Source organism: Rhipicephalus microplus, chromosome 8 (assembly GCF_043290135.1).
Source record: "Rhipicephalus microplus isolate Deutch F79 chromosome 8, USDA_Rmic, whole genome shotgun sequence".
NCBI classification, from domain to species: domain Eukaryota; kingdom Metazoa; phylum Arthropoda; class Arachnida; order Ixodida; family Ixodidae; genus Rhipicephalus; species Rhipicephalus microplus.
The window spans coordinates 26365336-26373472 of record NC_134707.1 but is presented as its reverse complement, the minus strand read 5'-3'; positions in this window follow the sequence as shown (position 1 = coordinate 26373472).

The window sequence follows — 8137 nt, the reverse complement described above, 5'->3', positions numbered from 1 at the left end:
TTGCTGCTGCGTCGCTTCTTGATAGTGGAATGGGTTCCATCACTCCATTTTCGTGAGCATTCTTAGCTGCATTGTCGGCATGCTCGTTACCGATGATGCCGCAATGGCCTGGTAACCACTGAAAAGATATGTCATGTCCTTCGTCTATTAGGTGATGGTACAGTTGTCGTATTTCGAGCGCCAATTGATCTTGAGGTCCACGACGTAGAGTATTGTGTAGACATTGGAGAGCTGGTTTCGAATCAGTAAAAATGCTCCATTTTTGTGGTGTCTCTTGGTCAATCCTGCGGAGTGCGCTGCGGAGTGCCGCGAGCTCCACGGCTGTCGATGTCGTCTTGTGTGACGTTCTGAACTGGATGGTTTCGGCTCTTGCTGGGAAGATCACAGCTCCTGCAGATCCTCCAACAGTTGTCGAGCCATCCGTGTAAAGTTTGACATGATCTTTGTATTCTTCGTGTAGCATGAGTAGAATCATCTGCTTTAAAGCTGGCGCCGAGAGCTCCGCCTTCTTGCGAATCCCCGGCACTGTCAAGCGCAGTTTTGGTCGGTCCAAGCACCAAGGAGGTGTTAGTATCCGTTCCGGAGGTGTGTAGACTGTTGGAAGGCACTCACGGAAAGTCAATACTCTCTTACAGAAGGAGGCACTCGGTCGATCTTCTGGAAGCGAAGCTAGGTGGTGGGCAGGGGCGCGAGCAAGGTGTCTAATATGAGCTCTAAGCACCTCCAAAGTAATGTGCACTGTGGCCGGATAATCTTTGGCGATTGCGATGGTTTCCGCTGTTGATGTACAGCGTGGTAATCCAAGACAAACTCTGAGTGCCTGGCCCTGGGCGTTTTCTATTGTGCGTATACTGCTTTTGCAAGCGTTCGTCAGAACCGGCAAGCTATACCGCAGGTACCCCAGAAACAGCGTTTTGTACAAATGCAACATCGCGTGCACTGATGTGCCCCACGTTTTGCCTCCGAGGAACTTGAAAAGTTGTGCGATGGCCGTTAGGCGCTTCTTTAGAGTGGCCACATGGGGACTCCAGCAGAGATTTCGATCGATCGTGACCCCCAAAAACCTGTGGGTCCTGGCGTAGCAGACACTGTGTCCATTGATGGCGATGGGATATGACGTCATTGCCTTCCGCGTGAACGCGACCAGCGCCGATTTCTCAGGAGAAATCTCGAGGCCTTGTTCTCTAAGGTACGCCGATATTGAATTCGCTGCTTTCTGGAGTCTCGCACGTACCTGAGGACGTGTTACACCTGATGTCCAGGCACAAATATCATCTGCATAGAGAGATATCTGCACGGAATCTGGTATGCGTTCAACGAGACCGATCAGAACCAGGTTGAATAGTGTGGGGCTCAATACACCACCTTGAGGAACACCACGGTGTGTATAATGTTCAGAAGTCGGCCCATCATCAGTTTGCATAAACAATGATCTCATATGTAGGTAGCATTGGATCCAGCGGTACACTCGCCCACCCAAACCAACTGACTCGAGGGCGTCAAGTATGGCTTCGTGAGAAACATTGTCATATGCTCCTTTGACATCTAAAAATAGTGCGACAGATAACCGTCTGCTCATTTTCTGGTGTTGTACGTAGGTCACCAGGTCAATGACATTGTCAATGGAGCTCCGAAGACGACGAAAACCGGCCATGGCGTCTGGATATATTCTATGGCGTTCTAGGAACCACTCGAGTCTGGCAAGGATCATTCGCTCCATCAGCTTCCCTACGCAACTAGCCAGCGCTATTGGGCGGTATGATGTCAGCTCTAGAGGCGATTTTCCAGGTTTGAGAAGTGCAACCAACCGGCTTGTTTTCCACTCTCTGGGGACCGTTCCATCTCTCCAAGACTCATTGAATACTTCCAGCAAAGCACTTCGTGCTCGATCACCGAGATTGCATAATAGGCGGTATGATATGCCATCCGGCCCAGGCGATGACAATCGATTGCATGAAGCAAGAGCCACATTCAGTTCTTCCATTGAAAAAGGCAGGTCCAGGTGCGGGTCAAGGGAATGTGGCGTGTAATGAGCAGTAAGGGCTTCTGTGCAATTTGGTGGGCCCGCAATCTTCCTACAAAAATCTTCCGCTACCTCGATATCCCTTCTATTTTGGAAAAGGGCCAAGGCTTTAAACGGAAAACGTTGTTGGGGAAATGTGCGTAGGCCTCGCACGGTTCGCCATATTTGAGAAAGCGGTTTGCGAGGGTCTAGACTCGCGCAAAATTTCGCCCACCGTTGAAACTCCAGTTTGTCTATACGACGCTGGATCTTCTTTTGCATGCGCCTGGCCATCCGTAGATCTTGAATGGATTTTGTGCGTCGATATCTACGCTCCGCACGCCGACGAGTCGCACGGAGTCGCTCTAACTCCATGTCCGTTTCTGAGGGCCTTGAAGAATATGCCAGCGTGCGCATCGCACTCTGCGCTGCTTGTTTGATCGCTTGCTCAATGTCAGAGGTTAAGCCTTTTTCACAAGCGTGTTCAATGTTGGTTTTGAATGCTGAAAGATCGATCTTCCGTACGGTTTTCGGCGGGTGGTCGCTAGCAAAGCCTTCGATGGTGAGATAACTGGGGATGTGATCGCTACCATGTGTCTCGATGTCTAAAAACCACTTAACGCTTGTGGCGAAGCGACGTGACACGAACGTCAAGTCCAAACAGCTGCTGTACGTTGATCCTCGCAGAAATGTAGGGCTCCCATCATTAAGTAGAGACAGTTCATGAGTCGATACAAATGAAGCCAGCCTCCGGCCCGTGGTATTGACTTTTGAACTTCCCCAGATTGGGTGGTGGGCGTTGAAGTCTCCTATAATTATCCACGGATCCGGGACGCTCGAAAGAATGTCATCCAGTCTTTGGCAATCAAAACGGGCTGAGGGAGATAAGTAGACACCTATTAATGTGAAGGTGAGGGTTTTCTGCTTCACAGTCAGGCAAACATATTGGTTCTCATCATGAGGCGACACAGGTTGAATGATGTAGGTAAGCTCCCGACGGATATACACAATGACCTTGCTGCTTTCGTTTCGGGTTTTGGACGGGATTGATTCGTAGCCAGATAGCCTGATCGGGTTTGATAATTTCGGTTCACATATTACGATGATTGGGAAAAGGTTAGAAAACACGTACTGACGAAAATCGGAAATCCGTGATCTAAGTCCTCTTGCGTTCCACTGGATGACTGATGCTTCTCTGACGTCTTTGCGGAACGATTGTTGATCTCCTGCCATGACTCTACGCGAGGGAGGCGAGGACTGGGCTCAGCGCGTCCAACACCTGTAACCCGCTTCGAGCGGTTGGAGTTCCCAGGCTTCTTAGTATGTCTGCCATGACAGCGACGAGGGATCGTAACATCGGGATGATCTGTCGATCGACCCTTGACACATCCTCAACGGAAGTAGACTCGGTGGAAGGTGTAGGGCGGCGAGGCCTCGCAGGAGGCTCCTTTGCAGGCTGTGTACGCGGAAGCGTAGGCCACTCATCCGCAGCTGTGAGCTTCTCCACTTCTTTTCGCTTCGTGCTTACTACTTCACTCGTGCTCGGAGGAAATGGGTTATGCGCAACACTCTGTCCTCCACGCCTCCGTCGGCGACTACGTCGCCGCCGTACCCTTTCAGCAGCCTCTCTGTGGGTTGAATTGTCCCTAACCATTTGTTTGATAATGGCGATTTCCTTCTTAATCCGAGGGCATTCCTTGGATGCAGCATCATGCGGACCATCACAGTTTCTGCACTTCAGACTTGTTGCCCGACATGCGTCTGCAGTGTGCGGCTCAGCGCATCGGGGGCATACTGTGGTGTTTGTACATACACTCTTGATGTGACCAATTTTCATGCAGTTATGGCACTGGAGTGGTTTAGGGACAAATGGTCGAACAGGATGTCGGAAGTGTCCCACTTTGACATGCGACGGAATGGAATCTCCTTTGAACATTATCTTTACACATCGGGTGTTTCCGAGGCGAAGTACATTCGCGATGAGAACTCCTTCGTTCGCTGGTTTTATGAGAGTTGGGAGGTCCGAGTTTGCTATGGCCAAATCAATGTCGTAGATTACTCCCGCCGTGCAGGCACCGTCCATTGGAATAACCGGTCGTACTTTGATGCCTCCCAAATCTGATACTCTGCGAAGCTTGTCTATGGCGCTGGCAGTCATTGTGTCCACAGCTAGAATATTCTTCCGCGTGTTCACTCGGATATCCTTAATGTCGTTTGGTGCTACCCCCTCAAAGTACATAGAGAGAGCTTGCCTGTTTACTGCTCGAAGGCTGATGGTGGAGTCCTCGGGCATGAAGAGGATGGTGTGCGGCCAGCATTCTCCTTTTGACTGAGACGTTAATGTCCCTGCTGGTGAAGACGACTTGATACTTCTTCTTTTGGCCTTCCTGCTTCTCACGGTCTCGAAGTCGTCATCCGACGAGTCGTCGCCAGTGGCCGAGTACAGTTCTGTGTCCTCGCTGGTGCTCGAACTGGTGCTTCGTTTCCGCGACGAGCTTGCCAAAAGTGGTCTATGGTCGGACATAGCCGCAGAAGGCTCCACGTCCACAGCCATGATGCAGTGACTATCACCGTTGGCCTCACTGGTTCTGGGCCAGGCGCGCTGATTTACCGAGGAGCTCGCCATAGCAGACCTCTGGCTGGGCGGACCAGTGGATGACTCCGCGTCCGTCGCCTTGGGGCAGGGAGCAGCGTCTCCCGTAGAAAGCGAAAAACTTGATAACAATGCTCGGAGCCGAAAGCAGAAGCGTTCTATGAAGAGACACTTCGTCGTCGTCCAACCACACTGAATATTTTTCCACACTGCCTATGGGAGCGGCCACAATTTTGACACACTTTGGCCTCTTTAAACATCGATTGCAAAGCTTAGAGAAGATATTTCAAAAAAGACTTCCGGTTTTAGACTAAATTACGAAAAACCTAGTGAAGAGCTAATTCAGCATAAATACAAGAATAGTAAACTTTTCAATGCCACGAACGTTCGAACGAAAATCCCCTGTTTATGTTGCTGCAACACGTTTCGCAACCAAAATGCTGCTTTAATATAAGGTTGATAAAATTGGTTCATTGAGGTGAGGCAACATTACGCAACGCGGTTTTGCCGTATTGAATATATGGTGACCTAGACAGCTTTTCGTGTGGGACGGTGAGAGACCTACGACCGATTTGATAGTGACGCTAGAATGAAGGCTGGGAGATAATAATTCCTTTAAAAATTATTATCACGTAATTACGGCACCTCATCTTCCAGGCAGAAAACCGGCAATGGCAATTTTTTTTTTTTTCAATATATAGGACATTGTAACACAGCGCACCACAGCTCTCAGAGTGCTTGCCTCTGGGAAAACATTTTCTCGGCTGCTTGTGGGACGTGTGCTGCTATCTAGTGAACGCGGTCAAAGTCGGTGTGTTTCCCGCCTCTTAGAACAATTTGAAATGGCAGGATAGAGCACGAACGACTTTCATTGCTGCCGCATTAGAAGTACGTGAATTTATATTCATTTTGCATGTTTTGAAGCGTATATAAACATTGATTGATATTCGGAAGAGCTTGAAGCACACTAGGAAGTCCATCTTTGAGCAAAAATGCGGTAGTGTTTTTTTTCTTTTTCTCATGAGTTTCGGTTTTGCTGTATAATTAGATGGATATTGGGTCGCAATGACAACACGACAATACGTTCGTGCACCCTCTTGGTGCTCTACAGAAACTGATAGATATTTTGCTGCAGTTCTCTCCTTATTACACCTAAATTTCACGTGTTTTCTTATGTAGCTAATAGGCCCCGTGTGAGTAGTGCCACGGTTTAGAAAAATTTGGGGATTCTCAAGATTCACCTTTACGAGTTTAACGCGATAGCGACATTCTGTCCTCAGTGCATTTCGTGAAATGTTTACGCCACGTAATTATGAACGTTAAACGTTTTTGAACTTGCTATGCACCCTCTACGTTTTCTTAAGAAAATACCTAACCTGACCTAACCTCCGCACCTTTAGCGTGCCGCAACGTGTGTTCCTTTTGTAGTGGGTGGCCGGTATTAAATCGTGAGGTATTTCGGAGCTCTCCCCTACGGCGTCTCTTATAATCTTATGGTGGTTTTAGGACGTTAAACCGCACATACAAATCAATCATCAAACCATGAGGTAGGTATTGCCGCGGGGTCATGACGTGGATGAAGGAGGAATGCTAATTACGAGATAAAACTTTTTATTCGGCTGAACTTGGGGCCCGTAAACGGAAGGTCTGATTACAGCGATGCGCGCTTGCACTGACAGCGGCGAACAGAGCGTCGGCCGTCAATCAACTGACAAGCGTCGAAGCGTGTCGGCATTTATACACCTGCCATCAAAACTGAGAAGCGGGGAAGCGTGTCGGCATTTATACACCTGCCATCAAAACTGAGAAGCGGCGAAGCGTGTCGGCATTTATACACTTGCCATCGAACATTCTAGCGTTATCGCTAGCAGCGACGTAGTTTCCAGACTAATCTGCAATGTTCACGACGTGGGCGTAATCTTAACAAAATGATCCACAATAACCGTGAACTTTCTAGAATAACGAGGCGCTGTTTGCACTGAGCATTTCAGACAGGCTTTGTCGACGAAAATCGAATGAAACATGAGTGTAAAGAAGAAACGCACGCGGCAGTATAACCACCTATCTGATGCGCAATGGTAATGTACGCTTGTATTACGCAACATTAGTGCGATATTACAGGTTGTTTCGTAAATACTGTGCACAGGACGCGTGTGTTTGTGCAACCCAAACTTTATACCACTGCATTTCCAAGCAGGGAAAGTTACTTTCACTGTTTTTCCAAGAAGACGTGTGGCTGCGAAGTGCAACACCTGCTCACCACGCAAACAGCCTGTGTTTGATCCTTCCTAGGACCCGCAAATGTTTATCATTCATTTTATTGGCATAGATATTTCTCAATATTTAGGTCATGGTCAGGTAGATGTTTTGTTTTTTTGTTTTTCACTCACAACCAATCACGCCCACGCCAACACCGACACCACGATTTCTGCGAAACGAGCTCTCTAACGCTAGTATTACTAATAATAAATGCATTCTCGCTTTGGAAGCAGAAATTAGAAGTATATTTCTGTTGCGGGAAGTGTTTTTCGCTCACAGGTCTCAATTACGTCCTACTGTCTGTTCCCAAAATCGTCGCCCTATAGTCTCTATGCCCACTATATTGGACAACGTGCTGCAGCTAAGTAACATCATATTTTGAAAAACTACATGACACTTTCATCTTTGCATTCAGAAAAAGCAGTTCTGAAACGTTTACAAATATTTATCACCCCACATTCACTCTGCGTTTCATGGAGATTATGACACCACATGGCGTAAGATCACGTGCTCACTTCAACACTTGACACATCGTCGCTTCATGAAGGTGGGTCGATCACGGAGGCAATGCGAAACCAGACGAGGTGCAAAAAGCTTGCAATGCATTGGATCACGGAGGCTATGCCAAACCAAGTTAGGTACAGAAAGCTTTCGGATGAGTGCGGGGGAGGATCAGTACATCAACAAAGATGAAAAAGAAGATGGCAAAAAGAAGATGGCCTAATGCATAAGATACAATCAGCTCTTTTTGTGAATTTCTCAGCGCAATACACGACAACAACATTGCTTAGAACAGCCCCGATTGCGAAATCAGTGACTAGCAAACGTAAAGATCAGGGTGAGTTCGAAAGTCGTACGCTTGTCCCAGTCACTGTTCTCTGCGAGGAGTGTGAATCGACAAACACAGCAAGGGCTCCGGTGTTAAGTACATTATAGCACAGGCGCCACAGGCTTCGTGATCTCACCTGCTTGAAGTACGAATCCGTGACACCGCACGTGATTGTGACACGGACGGACTCCCTCAGCTTCTGCGCCTGCGTGCGAGCATGAAGAGCATAGAGAAGGTATAATTATATTACTTTCCATGGCCATATTGAGTAAAAAAATTTTAACACTTCAAAATGACGTGGACGCTCCTACTATCAATCACTCGAACAATCGATAAATCAAAAGTCACCTTCACCAGAAAATGATCGGTGGTCTTCGGGGCTAAAATCTGCTTTAGACAACTTGACTTGGCCCGTGAAGGCCCTCACATTGGCAGCATAAAACGTTCACAGAAC